Below are 22,167 nucleotides of genomic sequence, written 5' to 3'. Positions count from 1 at the left end.
TGTACTTTTACTAGAAAATTATTACATAGAACCTTCCTGACTAGTGATTTAATTCATTAAAATTGAATCCTCCCGTGAAACGATTTCAATCATGATTACAATCGATTTTATTTAAATCAAACCAACTCAGTTCCCATTCATGATTATCAGTTTTTTCCCATCTGTGCTAATTATTTTTAGGATGTTTACTCAGCCTTCATCGGGTGGCTTTTGTTGAGAGTTACTGTGACCTTGGCTGAGACTGCCTAACCCAGAAGAACAAGTAATCAAATAATCAAAGGATCTGCCTGTTAGCAGATAATCTAATCCCTTTGCTGCAAAAACTGAATACTTATAGATCAGATGATGGCTTCTCTCTATCCACAGCCCTACATAAAATTATCTACATTCCCAGTTAGCAGTACCCTATCCCTCCAAGAAATTTCATATCTTTGATTCCTCCCCCCCCGCCCCCGCTTTAATGAAAATATTTTTAATATCTGCATAAACTGCTCAGGCCTTTGGGATGAAGCAGGGTATAAACTGATTAGCTAAGTAATAAATAATCATAGAACCAAGCAAGGTTCAACACCAATTAATCCTGATTTAATGATGTACACCTGCAACTGAACCTATTTAGTATGCAAGATATTATTTTCTCACTATAGGAACTAGTTGCTAAAGTATGCCAAATTGTAACCTAAGGCTGGATATAACCTGCCAAATATGTGTATCATATCACAGATTACAGTCTGGCTGGGAAGCTGATTCTCAGAACTTCAATATCTTGTACTGGATTTTGAAACTCAGGAAATTAGTGTTTTGGAGACCAGTTATTTGACAAGAGAAATGGACAAAACATTTAAAGATGAGCATACTTTCTGCACAATAAGTGTGTGTGTGGATGGATGGATGGATAAGCAAGTTTCTCCTATTTAAGTACTTTGCATGGCTGCACAGGCCTCTTTGAATCGTGGCCAAAAGGTTGATGTTAATTGTTCCAACATTCTTTGGCAGCACTTCCCACCAGCCCTGTTGGTTGATTTTATGAGTGCACTGAGAGCTCCTTGGTCTCTTAATGAAATATACCTATTTACTTTGGCTAGATTTGGTATGAATTTCATTTTCATCTACACTTGCCTCCTCCAGTATTCTAGGGAAGATAATCTGCAAAATTATTGGCTTGTTTATCCAGGATAATTAAATAGTGTATTTGGAGATGAAGATAGCCTGAAGCCTATCATCCATTCTTCTTGTTATGGGATGATCCTACAGTCATCTTAAAAGGCATACAGGAAGCTTGGTTTTGCACTTGGCGTTTGGAGCTCTAGGGGGAAAGCACTACACTTCCCAAAGCTCCCAGTGTGCCTCCCAAGATGGCGCTGGAATGCAGCAGAGCTCTGTGCTCATTAAGGGCCCTTTGGAACTGGTATGGAGTTGGTTAGAGATCCAGGTCCTACATGAAGGAGCATGTTGGGAACGCTCATCTCCATGAGGCACCAGCAGGGTTGTGCACATTATTCAGCTTTGGCTATTCAAAGCCAAATATCTGAACAGGCCTAGCAGTAACCATAGTCTGCCTGATTCAGTCATCCTGGAATAACATGAAGTGTTGGGGAGATGGCAGTTACCGACAGTCCAGTAAGCAAGTGAGCCAGTTGCTGCTGATCCAACAGCAGTGACGGCAATGGGTCACGAAGTGGACGGACTCCAGGTGGGTAAAGCAAGCCAGTCTTTCTTTGAAGCTGGAACTTTAGTGCTAGCAATGGTGGTTGTAGCAGTGGGAAACAGAGTGCACTCAGGAGGAGGGGAGGACAAAGGGATGGTAGCAGTGGACTCTGACCCAGAGGTCAAGGTGGGCAAAGTTGCATCCAAGAAGGGGAGAAGAGGGACAAGAGGAGGCAGGAAGGGCAACCTGATAACAGAGAGGAGAAGGAGTAGTGGCAGTGGGCTGCGGCCCAGGTGGTGGGGCTGGTGAGGCAAGGGTAAGGCCAGTGAGGTGGCAAATTGCTCTTTGTCTTGGGTGTAAACTTTAATTGGGCCACCACTGTGCTCAATATATTATAACACTTTTACAGCATGTACTTGTTAAGAGAATGTATACTCCACTCCTTTAAAGAACTGCCTGTTGCAAGAACCATACAAAAAATAGAAGTCTATCAATGTAATCTTCCCAGGGATGTTCTGGCAAAGACCCCCACCACCACCAGTGACTATTTTGCTTCAGGGGCAAATTGTTGCTTTGTGGGGGTGGGGTTGGCAGGAAAATGAGCAAGGGGGAAAGGGTTAACCTCTTCCTTCCCAGCTGGGATTTACCCTACCCCCACAAAGCTATTTTTAGCTTAAAAGAAATACTTCCCATTTTGAAGCACTTCTCTTTAGGATATATTCTGACAAACATGTTTTGAAACAGCTAATTCATGTAAGAAGTGGGGTGGGACACCTTCATTCTTGTGATAACTCCTAATGGTATATTAATGGTAAATAAATTCTGCTCAGAGTGTAATTGGGGGAGGCAGTTGTAACACCTTAACTCCTGTGATATAAACAATTCAGATTCAAATTACAGGTCACTGGTTGTTTTGCTGACCCACCTTGACACCATAATCTTTCACATCTCACAGTTCAAGCCAGTTAAGAAAAAGGAAAGTACCTGGCAAAATTGCATCATAATACTAGCATATTAAACATGTAGAATCCTAAATGCCTAATGAAGATCACGGACACTACACTCCCCAACACAATGTTATACAGACATTTTTTTCAGTTTAATATCTTAATGTGTCATGTCTGTACCTTTAAATTGTAAGTCCGATGGCAGGCCCTTTGTTGTTTTTAGTTTTTGAACAGTTCCTAGCAATGTTAGGCACTCTTATACATATAATCATGTTTAATAACCACTTTTCACCACAGTGAAATTCAAATATACAAAGCCTCCAGTCATACTATTCATTATTCATAAATACAATACTCTGGTTTACAATATCACACTTTCTTTAAAAACAACACATAAGCTTGTTCAAAATGATTCAAAAGAACTCTGTGCTGATGTTATCACAGCTACTCTCAACACACTGCAGATTGCTAAGGTGCTGCACATCAGTAGCATTGCACTCCGCTATGATTAAGTCAGGGTGGGTCAGCATCAAGTCATCAACTTGCTCTGTAATGACTGATTCTTACCAAAACTATTTTTGACTGTTGTTGAGTTTTTTATTTTTGTTTTTTTTACTTCCCATGGTTTTTTTTTAGTTTCTCTGACGTGGTTGTGATTCTATGCCTCAAGATTTGTCATCTGCAATAGTGTTTTCTATTTGATTGTTTTGCAGACTGCAGAGTTGTTTTCTCCTCTTAATTTATTTTTCTTTTAATAAGTTGATAGTGAATTGTTATTTTTTATGTAACTTATCTTGAACATGCCTTTTTGGCATGAAGAGGCAGGATGGACATGTCTGCAACAAATAAAAATAAGATGTATGGATCAACAACAAAATGTTGCAAAATATCCCTGTGTGAAAAAAAATTGTGAATGTTATGAAGTATGTGTGTGTTTGTGTGTGTATACAGTGATCAGCAGATCAATAGATTCAGTGTGCAACTCCCCCCTCTATTCCTCAGAAGAGTTTACACACACACACACACACACACGTTTTTATGTTAATTTGGGGAGGGGATTAACCTTCACACCAAGAACTTAAATTTATTTATTTATTTATTTATTTATTTATTTATCGAATTTATTGACCGCCTGACTTCCTTAGACTTGAGCCAGTTTACAGAAATTAAAACAGCGGGGAGGGGGGGGAGAGAAAGGGGGACACCCCCACACACAAACACACAACTAAAAGCCTGGCAGAATAGATAAGTTTTCAGAAGCTTCTTAAAAGACAGAAGGGAGGGGGCATTATGAATCTCAGGAAGCAAGGTGTTCCATAAGGAGGGGGCTGTAACAGAGAAGGCCCTTCCACGAGCACAGGACCCACATACCTCCCCTGGGCCCGGAACTCTGAGAAGGTCCAGCTGAGACGACCTCACAGGGTGGGTCGAATTTGGGTGGGAAAGGTGGTCCTGAAGGTACACAGGCGCCAAGCCCTGAATGGTGTAAAACCCCTCCCCCGCCCAGGAAGACAAAAGTGTGAATTGGCTGGTGAGAAAACTAAAGAGTTTTAGACACCTCTCCCCCTCAGGAGCACAAGAGTTGACGACTATCTTAAGTATTCTTCAAGCTGCAAAACCTCCTGCTTTTTTTGTTCAATCTCTCCCCTCCATTCCTCGCCCCTCGCCACTGAGTTCCATTAGCTCTGCCCACCTGGTTGTCAAGTGTCTTCTTTGTCTGCGAACATTCTGCTCCACTGAGTTACATTGCGGAAGTTTTGCACCCTTAGGTTTTTTATTTTTGAGATTTTCGTGAAACCAACATATCTGCAGGTTACCCCAAGTCTTCCAGTACCACTTTCTCATACACAGGTGCTCTGCTTATGTGTCTGAGGATAACAACATTTGTATTGCCTTGGTAATAGATTTAAAATCAGAGTAGAGGTTTAAACAGCAGATTATAGTGCTCCTGGATAGATTATTTTTATCTGAAGTTGCTTAATGCAGCTTCCACCAGTATACAGATTTACTTGGGTGTAAGTCCCACTGAATTCGATGAGGCTTACTTCCAATTATGTGCTCATAGGATTGCAGCTGTATCTAGGATTGCAGTGTGACCCTATGCATGTTTACTTAGAAGTAAATCTCATTGGGCAGGATCCAGACTAAGTTAGTAATGACTAACTGCCATTGAAATCAATGGCACAAGTTTGTCATTACTAGCTTAAGTCCCTTTAATTTAAATGGGATGTTGTCATGACTAACATGTTTCCTGCCCGTTAGGTTCAATGGGGCTTACACCAATGTCGGTGTATTTAGAAACGCGGCTTCAGCTTTTATTTTATTTATTGATTTATTCATTTAGTAAACTTGTTGTTTTATTACTACTTATATAAGTAATTGATGCACATATCTGATAACTGTTTACAAAATAAAACCCACAACCCCCCCCCATCCTGCTTAATAACTGTCAAAAAAACTTATTGTGTTCTATCCAGTATCTTTTATATTTTGTTGTTTAGAAGTTTGTCTGAGTGTGGATCCTGTAGTAGTAGTAGTTCTTTTATTGCAGCCGTAAGCCAAACAGGATCCTGTAGAGAGTGTGGGTGGTAGAGTCAGAGAGGAAAGGAGAAAATGGAGTTGTTTCTGAATAAACTCTTAGTTAAATCTATATAAGATTACTTTGTGTTTGTGATGGAAGCAGCTATAAAACTGTTTTCAAATTTATGTATATGCATTTTATAGAGCATTCATTACAGAATAAACATGCATTTCAACCTTTCTGGCCTGTCAAAATGTTTTTTCTTATCTACATGATTCAGATAGAGCAACCATCTTTCTAAAAAATGATTTTTGTATGACTTGTGTAACACTGATTTAATTTGCAAGGAGATTTTGTCTTGAACCAAAATTGTCCATGTTTTATTGAATCATACTGCAAGGCTAGGGTGTGTGTGTGTTTTAAAATCTTTCCAGTGCTTCGCTATAACACTTTTGATTGGTACCAAGAACAATACGTTCAAATTTTTAACTAAACTGTTTACATCAAAGTGATGCAGAAATGACCTCAGCTGTTAGGGGGATTCTGACCTCTGTAATCTCATATAACCTGGATCACTCTGCTCCATAAGTGCGATAGCCTTAGGCATAGGCTCTTACATCCATATGTGAAGACTATCTGGCCACATCTCCAGCATTTCAATGAATGTACTGAGTTCATGTGTGCTAGCTGCATCTGTGTTTGATACCATCTCATCAGTATTTTAATCACATACTCTTATGTTAAGACTTTTTAAAAGGATGGGATAACCAGATTTTATCCTAGTCCTTCTCTTGCAGCAGGTGGCCTATGTCCACCTCCCATTTTTTTAGTGCAAGTGTGAGGTGAGCTAAGCTGATTTAGCAAATATTTGTATAACACAGAGACTGTTCTTATATTTGTACATTGCCCCAAACTTCCAACTCTGAGCAATTTACATCAACATAAAACATTTTGAAAGGAATTAAAACCCTGAAACAATGTAAAGCCACAAGTCTAGTTATAAAGCTTGGGTGAATAAATGTGTCTTTTGAAACTTTTAAAGTAGTCAGAGATGGGGAGGCTCTTATTTCAGTAGGAAGCGCATTCCAGAGTCTCGGGATGGCAACAAAGAAGGCCAATCCTTAGAGAGCCAGCGTGGTGAAGTGGTTAGAGTGCTGGACTAGGACCGGGAAGACCTGAGTTCAAAAATCCCCAATCAGGCATGATACTTGCTAGGTGACTCTGGGCCAGTCACTTCTCTCTCAGCCTAACCTACTTCACAGGGTTGTTGTGAGGAAAAACTTAAGTATGTAGTACCCCACTCTGGGCTCCTTGAAGGAAGAGCGGGATATAAATGTAAAAATAAATGTAGCCACCAGACGAGCTGGTGGCAACTACAGACAGGACTCTCTGGATGATCTCAATAGGTGATGGGGCTCATAGTGAAGAAGACATTATTTTATGTCCAGCTGATGCCACCATTTGTTTACCTGGTAAGGCCCATGTACCTTTTAATAGCTGCAATACAAGCAGAAATTAAATAGGTCAATTTTTTCGCGCATGGGGATACAACAGCAATGGGAATGACTTCAGCTATTGAGTATTACTTTGGCAGTAGGACTTGCCTTTGAAAATTAAAGGAATTCAGAAGCTACATGTGGTGTTACATTTCCTCACCAGTGATGTATAAAAATCTATTGCCCTTAAAAGCCTCAGGCAAACATGACATTTGGATTTCCATTCCAATGGTTGGATAATTGACTCGGGGCATAAATAAAACTGGCATACATTCCAAGATCTTCTCTTTCAGATGCAGTCACTGGAATAATTCTCTCATATAAAACTAAAAACCAGATCTTATGCATATTTACTCAAAAGTAAGTCCTAATTCATTTCCTGGGGTTTAATGCCAAGTGAGTGTGCAAAAGATTGTGGCTATTAGATTTTTATTTTTAGTTGATTAAAAACAATATGATTTGGACCATGCAAGTTGTGGGGGGAAGTGCAAAGAAACCTCAGCTCGCCCTCCTGCAACTATTGTAGATGATGAGGATTACTACTATTACCTTCCACCTGCTATCACATTCACTCAAGTCCAGCTCCATTCTTTTAAACTGACTTAAATAAGGAGGGGCAAGAATGCCCCCATATGAACTGGAAGTGAATCCCAGAACCCTTCTTGTGATGTCAAAGGATTGTAGGATGTACTCTGATTAATGAACTGGCCATGTTGGAAGCAAAACAAGTTACTAGACACACACACACACACACACATACACACACCGTCCAGCAATTGTACCATCTTAGACAGCTGCCTTATCTTCCTGTATGATTAGGCTGGCCCTGTTTATTGTTGATACAAACTGCTGGGAATTAATCAGGAAATGTTTTATAAATTTATGTTTTGGTACATTTCAGCAGCAATAGCTAGAAGCTGGTTCTATAAGCACAGATGTGATTTATTAGGGTGGCAGACTGAATTGATAAAGAGATTTCCATTATTCACCGTCTGATATGGATGGCTACCAAAATGATGTTCCTGCTGTAACAGCAAGGAGGAGGCAGGGAGATTGGTAAATCTTTAAAGCATAAAGCGTTATATTCTGAATTATTTGACTGGGGAGACAGGAATAGGGATCAAGATACACAACCTCTGAGGATTTGTGGTCTCTCAGTCATCTTTTATAAAATATTGAAGGCTAATATTCATGTTCTACCACATTCTGTGCTTCTCTGAAGCTTAACCTGTGCCTGTTTTTGACATGTCCTTGTCTCTTGACAGCCATAAGCTATTCTTTCTTAGGCTTTACAGTACCCCCCCAAACCCCTGTAATGTTTGGGAAGGGGGCCCTAGGGTGTATTCACAGTATGCATGGGGAGCAGTCTGAGAGACCAGTGTCTGCCTCACGCTGCCTTTGAACTAAGGCCACTTTTCACAGACTGTAGTAGAGATTGTAACTCTATTGCTGGACTGTACTACTTCAGACTGAAGGTTGGAGGCTCATGTGACTGAATGTTGCTTTTTATGTTTAACCCTCTAGAAAACTAGATGCCAAGGAGAAAGACTACTCTTGCTTTCTCCCAAACAGGCCAGTTCTTGATGTACAAAAACGTTGTATATTTGAGGAGCATTGTCATGGGAGCCCCCATCAGCAGTGCGAAATAGCACAGCTTACATAAAGGTTTACCTCCTCATCTGCTGTCTGTGAGGCCCGAATGTGTACCCCAGAACAGTACATATGATTTTGGGGCATGCTCTCAGGTTTGAAGTAGCAAATGCAGATAAAAACCAAAAAACACCTTTTTTCCCCAAAAGAGAGAACAATGTGGAGAAGCAGTATGAGTGTCTTAACAGTTTCCTCACCTGCTGCTTCTATGCTCTATTTCATTCCCCGCAGCCATATTTCCCCTCACAGAGTTCCAAATGAGTCTTTGACGGGGAGAGGGTTCAACATGCTCCCCTCATTTTCTGTGTATCATATATACCCAGTGGCTTTTGAGGGGGTGTAGAGGAAGAGGGCTGGGAGGAGGTATTTAGTTCTGACATATGTAGGATACAGAATAATGTCTCAATCAGTCACTAGTTCATAAGCAGAGTGAGCCATTCTGGAAGCAGCTTGTGAGACCATACTCATGTTCCACTTCGAGTATAGCAAGTGTCCCTTGTATTATATACCAAATAACTTGCTAGTTTGCTGGTGTGGCAGGGTTTGTACTGCCTCCTAGTTTACTTAGAATAATTAATCCAACCCTGGTGCAGAATCTTTCAGATTCTCAAAGCAGAAAATCTTGGGACTTATTGCTGCTATCACAAATAATAGCTAAGGATTCAGCTCACTGACTTCAAATTACACCAACTTCATCCTTGGTACATGGAGCATTAAGTGTTTAACCTTGAAATAGTTGAATAACCTTATTTGGGACAAGAACTTTGTCCTTTGACTGCACATCATGGTGCTCATGATGGGTATTTCACAATACACACTTGTACAGTCCACAGTTTCTCAACCACCGGTCCCTGGACCGCTGCCGGTCCCCGAAGGGTTGAGTGCCGGTCCCTGACTGGGAGTCAACCCCCCCCCCCGCAACAACTGCAATCAAGGCACTCACTTCCTCAATTTTGCACATGGCACGGAAGAGGAAGAGTATCACGGAGGCATGGGACCCTTCTTGTGCCTTGCCTCCACGTGCTGCTGAGATCTTCCTACAGCTATCTTATTCCCTATCATTACAGCTTCAAACTGTATGCAGCGTGGGGACATCAAGGAAAAGGTATGCCCATGGGTACCACTAGAAGGGCTGCTGGTTCTTGCATGCTCATTGTTTGCAGCCAAAGGTTGGTTCATTGAAACCCAGCTGCCTGCTGCAGCCGAGGCGCCTTGAGAGGGAACGCTATTTCCCTCTTGCATCGGTGGGGCATTGTGGCCCCTCGGTCTTCTGTAACCCCCTGGTCTTCACTGCTGGTGGAAGACGGCGGTCCCCTTTGTGAACTCGTCAGGGGGTGGAACTTCTGGCCGGGATCATGCCGCAGTGAGGGCTAAGTGGCGGAGGGAGGGAGGAGGGCCAACTTGGCTCAGGCTTTGCAGAAAGGGAGTGCAGGTGGACCTTCCTCGGGGGAGGGGAAGCAAGCACGCGTACCAAGGAGGGCTAAGTGAAGGAGGGAGGCGGCGTGGTACGGGGAAGAGGCAAGATACCATTTTGTGCGTTCATGCAAAAGGGTCATTGGATGAATGGCACTGGAATGAAGTGATCCTGGGGATTTGATGCCCAGCGCGGTTCGTGTCCAATCCAAACTGATTTAAAACCAGCTGCCTGTTGCGGCCAAGACACCTTGAGAGGAAACGCCATTCCCTCTTTCATTGGTGGGGTGTTGTGGTCCCTCAGCCCCCTATAACCCCCTGGTCTGCACCGCCGGTGGAAGACAGCGGTCCCCTTTATGACCTCGCTGGGTGCAGGGGACAACCTCTGGCCGGGATCATGCTGCAGTGAAGCCTAAGCAGAGGAGGGAGGGAGGGAGGGAGGAGGGCTGCCTTGGCTCACCTTGCAGGTACGTGTGGGCAGCATGTGGGACCACGTGAGCTGCATGGCCCCAAAAGCAGGCTGGTGTGATTGGCACACGCAGGGGAGTTGGGAGGGGGGCACAGAAACACGCGTTGTGAGAGAGGATGGGGGATCACCTGCTACACTCTGGTGTTCAAGGACAGTGGCGGCAGCTCTTGGACCCAGGCAACCTTCCGAGCGCGGTCTGGTGCACCATTGCCTCACCCACCCTGAATAGTGCCTCATCTCCCCAGCGAGGAAGATGAGGCATCCACCACCACAATGCCTCACACCCTCCACCATCTCAGAATCACCCCCTTCCCTTTAATGCCAGGTCCCCACCGCTCTTCTTCACATTTTCTTTCACCGTTTTAAAAAAAACCCATTCTAAGCACCTGCCATGTAACTGTTTTTAAGGAGTTTTGGAGGAGCTGCGCGGGTTTCAATAGGTCCGCCTCACAAAGTGCACATCTAAGATCAGGATCCAGATCAAGCCAGGTGATCATGACCAAACAGCATTGGCACAAATGAGAGATGACTAAATTAATTTCAGTGGGTGGTCCTAACGTCATCTGGATCTGGCCCTGCAACTACACAACTCCTGCTAAAACTCCACCTCCATCATGAGAGGGTTAAACTGTAGACTCCGGCTCTACTGAACTTGCCCAGCTCTCCTCTCCTCACTTCCTATTTGCTTTGCTTGACATCCAGCCTGATGAAGCGTTTGGGGGAATTCAAAAGCTTGCTTGTGTGTTGTTTTCATTGGCCCCATGTAGCTTTTGAATTTTTCTTATGGCCCAACATCCCCTCTCCATTGAGTAATCACAAGCACCCCCACCCCCACCCCGCACATACTGAAGACATACTGGAGACAAATTTGTTCACCCAGGCTTTTAGATTCAGAGGTTCTCAACATTGGGTCCTCAGATGTTGGTGGACTTCAACTCCCATAATCCCCAGCCATAATGGCCAAATGCCATTATGGTTGAGGGTTATGGGAGTTTAACTGAGGGACTCAAGGTTGAGAATCCCTAATATTCCATGTTTGCAAAAGATTCTAAATTTAATGATTTTAATGCTTATATTATTTTAATTGTAAACTGCCCAGAGATGCAAGTTTTGGGCAGTATAGAAGTCTGATAGATAGATAGATAGATAGATAGATAGATAGATAGATAGATAGATAGATAGATAGACTTGAAACCCCTTTACTAGCTGCTGGTCTGGGAAACTGCGCATGAAGAATGTAGCGGTCCTTGAAACTCTGCACGAAGAATTTAGCGGTCCTTGACTCCAAAAAGGTTGAGAAACACTAGAGGACTCAGATGAGCCAAAGTTTCTCATAGAAGCATGTGTGAAAACCTGACAGGGTTATTTACCTGAATTATGGCCCATCATTCCTTCCTTTGTGCCAAATGTATCTTGGGTTTTGGTGGTGGCTTTACCTCCTTCACCTTCATTCCCTTACTCAGCAGTTGGATGGTTGTATGCCCAAATAGTATGGTACAGAAGAAAATGCCTGTGCCCTTTTGTCTATGGTCACCATGTTGCAATTCTGCATTATACCTTTAGGTTTCTTGATGCAATGGTAAAGAGAGGCAGCCACAGTTTGTCCCCTTTGTTCAACCCTCCCCCAGGTACAAGGTTGCCAACTTGCTGCTTTTCTGTTCATCTGGCTAGTAAAGCAATATTCTGTCAGGTAATAATGAATCAAAAGTTAGTAAATTCAGCTTCTGCCAGAGACCATTATGCAGCAGGCAATCAGTCAATCTTTATTATTGTCATAGGCCGGCATAAAGTTTTAGGGGTGTTTACATATTAAGAGCCTAATTAGATATTAAATGCCTAGGGGTGCACAATAAAAAACTATGATAAGACTATAAGAGTCAGGAGTAGAAGTAAAATTTAAGATAAAACTATGTCTGTCTAAGACAGAACAAGACTTCAAACTAAATGACCCTTAATGACAGAGATCTAAGAATTGCAGTTAACAGTACAAATATTTGTAAAGGCGTCATAAAAACATCATTTTTAAAAAGGCATAAAAGAGACCTAAGAATGCATTTAAAAGTTGTATGAAAAACATGGAGGCACATAAAATCAGAATAAGTTAGGTACAAATATTTATCATCATAAAAACATCATTTTTAAAAAGGCATAGAATAGAAGCAAGAATGCATTAAAAAGTTATATGCAAAACGTGGACAAAGTCAACTATAGTCATAGTAAGAGTTTTATCAATTTAGGGCAAGGTAAAAGACCAAGCAGCTGTGGGACTATAGAACTGTAGGAATGCTGGGTTGCTATGAAGCGCTCTGAGGCAGCAGGCAAAGGTGTGCTCTAGTTAGTCCATAAAGTTAGGCACTGGGCATGAACAGGAGGTCATCATCAACCTGATTCTAATTGCTGCCTGCCACACAGAACAGTGGTGGCGGGATTGCTATCAGAAAGCAATAAAGAGGTGTAAACTTGGTCCTATTATCAGGATAGTTATGTAATAATGGTAGAATGAAAGTGGCACAAATGTCCCTGTAATACAAACACTGAAGGATGATGTGCCCTGTTGTTTATACTTGCCCTGCGTCACGGGGGCATTGACATTCCAAGAGTGGGATCTTCCTATATTGTTTCTCAAGCACAGCTGAGGGAAGAACATGGCAACATGCCAGTGTGAAGGCCCTCCTGTGCTTTGGGACTTCTAGTTGCATTAGGTATGCCACAGGAGAGGTAGTATACCTGAGTCTTTCACTGATGAGGAAGTTCGGGGCCTTGCCTGTATCAGATTGTCGCTCTATGTCTGTAATACACTGTTTGGTAAGTGCCTTGGCTGGATTGTAGCCCATGTTAACTAAGAGATGTGGGGATAGGCCCAGGGACAATATTTTAGTCATAGTTGACTGTTTCCAGCTGGATTGGAAGTCATTGCTCAGGGTGAAGGGGGCAAGGCCTACAGGACAGAGAGATAGTCTAAGCCAATAATTAAGTATGGTAATCCAAACCCTTGCCTCCACTTTCATCAAGCCTGTCTCCAGTTGCAAGGTGGCATTAGAGACACATCTTGGAACTTGAAGGGCTGCTCTTAGGAACTTTGATTGCACATGCTCCAATGGGGCGAGGTTGGGGAAAGGACCCAGTTGCGCACCGTAGAGAAGCTGTCCTAGCGGCTTGGCTTCATACAATTTAAGTGCTGCGGTTATATAGTGACCATCTCTTGTTTGAAGAAACTTAAGGATAGTGGAGGTTCATTTAACACTGTAAATTCTAACCCTAAGCTCTGTGCATTTAACGCTGTAAACTCCCCATGTGTCTTCCTAGTGCTAGTGGAGTGCAGGACTACCCCCAGGTATTTAAAACAAGGAGCCTGTTCAATCTTGTGCCCTTCTATAAACCATGTGTGGATTTTGGGCAAAGACCATAATTCTGGTTTTATGATAATTAAGTTCCAGCAGATCTTCCTTGCAATACTGAGCTAAGGCCCTCAACGCACATTTAAGGCCAATGGGAGTCCTTGAGAGTATTGCTGCATCATCAGCATGAAGTAGGATGGAAATATGGGCTCCTACAAGTTTAGGGGGGTGGAAATCCTGGTTGCTGAGTTGATTTATTTATTTTTATTTATTTATTAAGAGATTTAATATCCTGCCCAATTCACACGACTAAGGGAGGTGTACAAACAAGAACAGCATCTGAGATTTAAAAAAAAATAAATTAAAGGGCAAACACCTAGTGGAAAATAAATCTCTTCAAGAAGGTTTTAAAGGCTGAAAGGGAGGAGGCAAACCAAATCTGGTGGGTGGGGGGAGAGAATTCCAAAGTGAAGGGGCAGCAACAGAGAAAGCCCTTCCAGGGGCCCTAGTACTACGGACGTCTCTGAGACCAGGGACCAAAAGGAGGGCAAACTGAGAAGATCTCAAAGGACGGGAGAGGACTGGCTGGGAGAAACGGTCCTGCAGGTAAGCAGTTGCTAAACCCTGAAGGGTTTCAAAGGTAAGAACCAGCACTTTGAATTGGACCCGGAAGCAAATAGATAACCAGTGCAGCGACCGCAAGAGAGATGTCACACTATCATATCTCCTAGTGCTCGTAAGCAGGCGGGCCACCGCATCCTGGACCAACTGAAGCACAACCTCAATTGGCCCACCATGGTGTTAATGTAAAAGTTAAATAATAGTAGGGCTAATATGCAGCCTTGTTTTACACCCTTTTGTGTATCGATGGCACTTGTGAGACGTCCCTGGGGGTTGCATTTTACCTTGAGCAGTGTACCAGTGTGAAGCATACGTATTAAGTATAACAGCTGCCAATCAACTGACGAGCCACCCCAGCTTTTCCCATAATTTAACTCATGAGATAGTAAAAAATTGCTTTAAAGTCAGTGCAGGCTTTATAAATGGAGGTTGTTTTGCAGGAACAAGTATTTTTCAATATGGTGCTGGAGTACTAGGCACTGGTTGATTGTAGATTGGCCTTCCCTGAAGCCAGCCTGTTCCTCCGCCATCAGATTTTCCTGCTCCAGCCAGTCCCATAGTTTCCATTGCAGATGTCTCTCATAAAGCTTGCTAATTATATTGAGCATGCTAGTGGGCCTGTAATTGGCTGGATCGTTCTTTCTGCCCTTTTTGAAAATGGGAATAATAATTTCTGTCCTCATCCTTGGGATTATGCACCAGGCAATGCCAATCTGCCCTGACTCACCTGATTAGGATCTTGCTCTACTTTCCGACTCTTCCCTCTTCCTCTAGAAGCTGGTATTGTTGAAATTAAAAATTGAGATCTATCCTTGTCCTGTCGTCATTACAGTGAGCCTCTGATCTGCTGAGCTCGATCAGCAGCCTAGTTCCTTCTGTTAGGGCTACTTTATATAAACCTTTTAAATAAATGACAATAGGACAAACATGACACATCTAAGATGGTTGTTTCAGTTACCCTAGTAGAAATGCCTTGGCTTAACATTTGGCCAAACCTTGGATTCAGATTTCCTCAATCTCGGGCATCAATGACCCTGGCTGCTGTGTTTACACTTCCCTTTTCTTCTTGCCAATAAAGATTTGCTGCTCGATGGCACACTTTACCTTTACTTTGCTTGCAGAAGATCTGGGCTGGTAAAAATGGCATTTTCCCTTACAAAAGGGATCTTTTCAGTTAAGTAATTATCAAGTTAAAGCATCCTCTTTCTTGCTACCTTTAATCATAGCTGCAGGATACTCTTCTTCCCCATCTGAATTTTTTTCTTCTCATCCGTTGATTTTTTTATAAAATTATTGCCTACCTTTTTTACAACGTAGGCTCTATTGTTTTGCTCTGTTGCTGCTATATTTTGAACAGGAAGTTGGATCGTTGACCTTTGCTGACCAGAAACATTTTTGTGGACAATGCCATGGTGTCAAAATGTACTGTTACTTTGCAAGCTACTAAGAATGTATTTTTGATAGCATGAATAGGCAATCCCCATTATTATTTTTCACAGCAATGCTTCCTTTAAAACAAAAGCCTGTACATGTAGACAGCTTTGAATTCCAGCTAGGGTAACCAGCATATCCTCAAACATCTTACAAATGAAAATAGGAATCTTTCCCCCTTTAAAAAAAAAATCTTGTGTACGTGTAACACTTCCTTCCCACTATCTCTCTTTCCTGCCCCTCAGCCCACCTAAGTGGCGTGCTGCAGAAAGACAGGCTCTTCTCCACCTTCTGTGTTCTGCATGTATTTACTCTGCAAGAACAGGTTTTGCACAGGCTTCTGAAGCAGGGTGTGTTAATGAACGGACCACAACAGTTTCCTCTTCAGAAATTTTATGGAACATTTAATCTCTGATCTGGTGGAATTTGCTATAGCATATTGCACCTACAACTTCTTCAGCAACATTTGCTATCAGCATCTTTGGATAATACAGTCTATCCATGGTGGCCCATAGCACAATGGGAAGCAGGAACATGCTATTGTTCCTTGCAGGGCCAGGCAGTGTGCAGACTCACCAGGGGAGCTAGGCAAAAGTTGAGGTCAGGTTACAAGCCAGGGTCAGCAGCCAGGATGTCAGGAAGAATGGGAAATCAGGTCTTGTCAAGCCATGATCAGGAGCCAGGAGATCAGGTCCACATAGGAGCAGACAAGTCAGGTCAGTCAAAATCAGGATCGGAAGCCAGGAAATCAGGTTTATGCAAGACAAGAAACAGGCTACAATCTTAAGCAACAATGTTACTATAGCAAGGACCTGCAGCATACTGAGCCTTTTGAAGGGAAGTGAATCCTGGCCACACACCCTAGTCTGGAGTGTGGTAGTCTTAAAGTGGCCGTGCCTTATTCCTCAGTTGCTGGCTGCGGAGTAGGGATGTGCAGAACAGAACTTTTCAACATTGATATGTTTTGACTTGAAACTGGCGTTTCAAGTGTTTCAAACATAAAACAGAACACCCCTTAAATAAAGAGCCTGTTTTGAGCGGGGTGCAGAACAAGCCCATTTTCCCTTGCTGATTGGTTTTCTGGCACTGGCTTGCAGTCTCCTTGCTTCTTGGTTGGCTTGTTATCATACAAATCAAGCATTGTCATGGGCAACTTTGATGCCATTGGCTGGGGGGAGGGAGGGGGAGCACAAAAGGAGGGAATTTCAAAATGTATTCAAAGGGATTGGGAGGCAGAGAGCCTTTAGAGAGCTCAAGTGGCCTCTGTGGCTTTGAGTGCCTTTTAACATCTTCAGCTGATATGCCAACTGTGAACTTACCTGGACGGAGATAGCTTGGTCACAGTTACCCATGTTCCGTAACCTCTTGCTAAGATTACTGCAATGCGTTGAATGTTTGGCCACCTTTGAAAATAGTCCAGAAACTGCAGCTGGTACAAAATAGGGCTGCAAGATGATTAACTGGGACTGGACATTTTGATCATATTACGCCAGTGTTTCATCAGCTACTCTGACTCCCAGTCCTTTTCTGGGCCCAATTGCAAGTGCTGGTTTTAACCTTTAAAGCCCTAAATGGCTTGAGACTGGGTTACTTGAGAGAGTGCTTTGCCCCATATTTCCCTACCCGTACCTTAAGTTCTTCTTCAGAGGTCCTCCTCACCAAATGAGATGAGGTAGGTGGCTACCAGAGGGGAGAGGGCCTTTTTAGTAGTTGCACCGCGTTTATGGAATAGCCTCCCCAGTGAGGTTCACCTGGCTTCATCACTTGGTTCTTTTTGACGTTTTTAAAACAAAGCTCTAAAAGTTTTCCAACTTTAGACCTTTTTGTTCACCCAGGCCTTTTAAATTTGGTCTTTTAAATTCCGCTTTTCAGATTTGATTGGATTTTTAACTAATTTTAAAATGAGTTTTTAATGTTGCTTTGTATTGTTGTTTTCACTTTTTTTGTCTGTTATGATTTAATGTGTTAAGTGTTTTTATTGTATGTATTAATGCTATGTTGTGAGCGCCCAGAGAACAATTTGTTATGAAGCAGCTAACAAATAAAAATTTATATTATATTATATTATATTATATTATATTATATTATATTATATTATATTATTTATTTGTGTGCCAATGATGTTATTACAGTGCAGGCACTGTGGCTGACAGTGGATTCTGGGTCAGTGATTCCTTTTGGCCATATTTTGACTGTGTTTGAAATGTGTGCTTTTGCAGTGTTCAAGGAAGGGTTGCTAAATGCATTGCAAATTGCAGTGCAAATGTAGTGTGTGCACTCTATGAGTACAGCCTGTTCCAACCATATGATCCTGTGGGGGCTTTGGGATTAAAAATGATTAAAAATAGATTAAAAATGTGTTTAAAATTGCCCACCTGCCCATTTCTTTTGTGGGTTTAGTAGTATAGGTAGCACCCATCATGCCATACCACACAACCCACTTTGCTGTCCCTAGGAGCTACCCATGGGGAACAATGGGGGTGTTTTGAGTTTCCCCATTGCTCCCTATGGCTGAAACACTCAAAACGTTTTGAGTTTGTTTTGGTGAAACTGACATCTTTTTTCTCTGAGCTGGAGGAAGAGGAAGACGGCAAGGGTGCATCCTCAGGATGAAGGGGAGGTTCCAGAGGCACAGGGTTCCCCAAGTTCTGGAGCAAGGGCCTCTCATGTTCTGCTTCTTCAGCCAGGTCTTCGGATTCTATTTCAGGCTCGGGCTCTGTCTTGGCTGAAGTGAGGTCAGGCTTGGGGGTCGGTTTCAGACATGGGGTAGTCAGGTTCAGGGTCCATCTCAGATGAGGAGTCGTCAGGCTCAGGGATCATGACACATGGCACTACTCCCAACTCATACTTCTCTTTGTGCAACCACGTGGTTAGAGCCAGTGTGGTCAACCACACAATTAGCACCAGTATGGATGTTCTGCCACATAATTTGCCACATGATTGTGTACGGGTGGGGAATAGTGGCACACTACAAAAATGCAATCCTCTCAAGGGCCACAATCTAGGGGACATATGTGTTTTAAAAAATCTCTCTGAAATCAATAGGAAGTTATTTATAAATGTAACCAACATGTGGAGCAATCCTTGGCATGTGTACTCAAAAGAAAGCCCCACTGTTTTCAATGGGGCTTGCTCTAGGTAAGCATGCATAGGATTGCAGCTTAAAACTTAATTAATTTCAGTGGGGTTAAATTTCTATGAATCAGGGCCAGGGTATGGTACTGACAACTCCTTGCACTCAGGCCTAAAAAAGCTAAAGGTTGAAACACTTGGCAACTTACCATTAATTTGATTAGAAAATCGAAACGCTATTATTTAAAAAGGAAATGAAAAGCATATAACCCTTTACAGTAAGATTCTGAGCAAGAGTGAATGCCTTAACTTTTTATGTTTCACTTCTTGCAGCTTTTCTAAATAAATAAAATAATTACAATCCTTACTGTACCAACTGATAGCTAACAGAGCTGCTGGTGCATGACATCCTGGGAATAAAAAGGCAAAACCAAAAATCAAGTGGTGACCTTTGAATCCTGTGTGCTGAATTACCCTCATTTTGCTGCTCTAAATATGGTATTAAGAGCAGACTAGAAGCTTAGTGGGAATGCTCTTTAGCACAGCTTCCTCTCTCCTAGCTTTTAACGCCTTTAGCTTATCCAAGGTCATTGACTTTGTTGATATTGAAGGCAAGGTGGCTTGTGTGATCCTACTCCCCTCTCTCTCTTCTATCTCATACGTTCCTGACCATTGGACCAGATAGTGAGATTATGGGCATCTCTTGCACAACTAATGTAAATGTAGTATTAGCTTTATGCTTTACGTTTCTCCACTTACATGTCCAGGCTCAGTCTTTCCACATGGCAGTAATCTTTTAGTTTCTATAGAACAATGACTTCCAAGAAAGTCTTAACTATGTTGACAGATAATTGTTTGCATCCCCAGAACCCCTGCATATTGAACCTCAAGGCCCTCCTGTTCTCTCAGGCTTTTAATTACAATTAATTTTAATAATTTTAAAAACTAGGTTTTAATAATTTTATTATATTGTTTTTATTGTCATGTATTTTAATTTGTGCCTTTTAAATATTTTAAATTTTGTACACCGCCTAGAGATATGCATATCGGGTGGTATAAAAATATGATAAATAAATAATAATAAAAATAATCTACTACCCACACTCAATTTATGCAAAGCACTGGCTAGGCCTTTTGGGCCTGCCTCACTATTCTCTCATGAATTAGTATGCCACAACTCACACTCAACATCTCCCAGTGGTTACACACTGCAAGGAAAGATTGGTAGTGGTGGGCAAGCTGTCTTCAGGGAAGCCTGTCTGTCCTTACTGAGCTCCTTTCTGAGGAAAACTGGGATTCCCTAGAGAACACAATTTCAAAACCATTGTTATTGCTCATTAACTTTCCCTCTGTGGTATTCTTGATGCAATTTTGAGCAAAAGATGGCTGATGGGAACGTGGCTGACAGGTAAAGGGATAAGTACCCGTTGGTGCAGTGGGGAAATGATTGACTAACAAGCAGAAGGTTGCAGGTTTGAATCCCCGCTGCTACTATATTGGGCAGCAGTGATATAGAAAGATGCTGAAAGGCATCATCTCATACTGCATGGGAGGAGGCAATGGTAAACCCATCCTGTATTCTACCAAATAATACCACAGGGCTCTGTGGGCGCCAGGAGTTGAAATCGACTTGATGGCACACTTTACCTTTTACCCCTTCTCCAGAGGTGTACCTATGGAAAATAGTGCCTAGGGCAAGCACTGAAATTGCGCTCTTGTCCAAACAGGAATGATGGGACTTGTAGTCAACAATATCTGGAAATCCGTGTTAAAAGGAACACTATACCATCTAGGCATGGTTGTTGATCAAAACCTGAAAACATGAGCCATCTCTGTAAAAGACTTAGAACAACAGTCAGGAGTTATGTGAGGATTCCAGGTGTCATTTTCTCTGTCTCATATCATGCTTTTTAAAAAACATGACTTTTTCCTAGACTAGAGGATCACCTGCCCAAATAGCCACTAGCAAAATAGGGGAAGAAGAAGGTGGCGGGGTGTGTGTGTGTCTATAAACCAGTGAATGATTCCTGCCAGCCTTTGTCTTGTGATGACTGTTGGCTCATGATGGGGTATATGTGCAGTCACCATTCTAGTGCTTACTTTGACATCAGGAAGGAAGAGGATACATTAGTTTGCCACACTAGACAGAGGAATTTGCAACAGGAGCAGACAGCCAAGTTCTGCCAGGGCCAAAACAAGCCCCTGACAGACTAAGAAATCATTGTGATTTGCCCCTTCCCGTCACAAGCAGTGTGCTGTTCTTTTATTATTGACTCTAAATCTCAGATATCCCAGTCATGGATGGAAAATTCAAGGTCAGTTTACAAGAGACATACTTTCTACATGGAAGTTTCTTCTGTGCAGGTGTTGTGCAGAAACCCATGTGTAGTGACTGCCAGGGGCATAGCAAGGTTGGAATGGGCCAAGATGAGATTTTAAAATGGGCCCCCAGCCCCTCAATGTCCAGGGCCTCCACGCACCCCAGGCCCCCAAGGATTTGATATTTCAAAATAAGTATGCTGCCTGAAAATACATTTCACTGAATACACACACGGACACTTCACAATATATAGTGATATACAGTGAGTACTATATATTTGTGCTACTTTTAATGCCTAGAACACACTAGAAACACTAATTATTAAAATGGCCTCCTCGCTGCAGATTAGCAAAGGAGACTTTCAACCATGCAGGGTGAGCCTATGTTTGTTTTCTCAGAATTCTTGAACAAATTCAGTAATGTTTGATTCCAGGAGGTTTTTCACAGGAGGCTTTTAAAGCCCTTTAACACACATCTCCTCTGGAATGGAGGTGCTGCATTCACATGTTGGCCAGATGTACCCTGAAGTCCTGTGAGTTATTGGAGAGCAGCTCATACACAAGAAAAATAAAATAAAAGCACAACACATGCTTCACAGTTCTCACTCAGACCTTCTGGGGTGCAAAACAACTTGAACATAAGTGCATTTATACATGAATGAATGAATGAATGAATGAATATAATATTGTTTGTTCCAGAAGTTTTTGTTATTTTCTGTCATGAAGCAAGCGACAGGCCTTTTTAGATAGTAAAAAGCCAGAAATTTAAAGCCAGAAATTTTTCAATCTGTTTTAAATTAAATATTCAGAGACTTCTCGGTCTCCCCCCGTCCTCCATCAAAGCCCTATGGCAAGCAGATCCCTATATACCTGGGGTGGGGGTGGGGTTAACCACAAAAAGGAATTCACAGTCTACCTTGCAAAAGCTGTGTTGTATGGTCTGGGCAGAGAGTCTGCTGCAGAGAACTCTTCCTGCCTCCTTCCTGGCTTGCTGGGGAATGCCAAGTTCAGGCTTCAGGGAGGCCTACACGGAGGCCTCTCTGGAAGCCCCGCCCACCTGCCAATCAGCTGAGAGGCGGGGAGAGAAGAAGAGCTCTCTGCAGTTTGCAGGCCGCTCGGATCCTAGGCCAGAGCCGGAGGGCAAGGCAAGCAGGATGGCAAGTGGCTGAGGGGCCCTGGGGCTGGGCAGGTGGGCAATGGGGTGGGGGATGGCAGGAACTGGTGTGGCGCCCCCTCCTCAGT

General features: G+C 42.6%; 1 protein-coding gene across 1 annotated transcript in view; it reads right to left on the bottom strand.

Moving 5' to 3' along the window:
* The window catches only part of DDX59 (DEAD-box helicase 59), a 41,749-nt gene extending 19,797 nt beyond the window's left edge, over nt 1-21,952 (bottom strand). Inside the window, exon 1 of the mRNA XM_053244033.1 lies at nt 21,842-21,952. The gene's annotated coding sequence lies outside the window, so the exon portion shown is untranslated. The remainder of the gene's footprint in view (nt 1-21,841) is intronic.
* Between the last annotated feature and the right edge of the window lie 215 nt (nt 21,953-22,167).

The sequence above is a fragment of the Hemicordylus capensis genome, chromosome 4 (genome assembly GCF_027244095.1).
Source record: "Hemicordylus capensis ecotype Gifberg chromosome 4, rHemCap1.1.pri, whole genome shotgun sequence".
In the NCBI taxonomy this organism is placed as follows: Eukaryota; Metazoa; Chordata; class Lepidosauria; order Squamata; family Cordylidae; genus Hemicordylus; species Hemicordylus capensis.
This window is presented reverse-complemented; position numbering and strand designations above follow the sequence as displayed.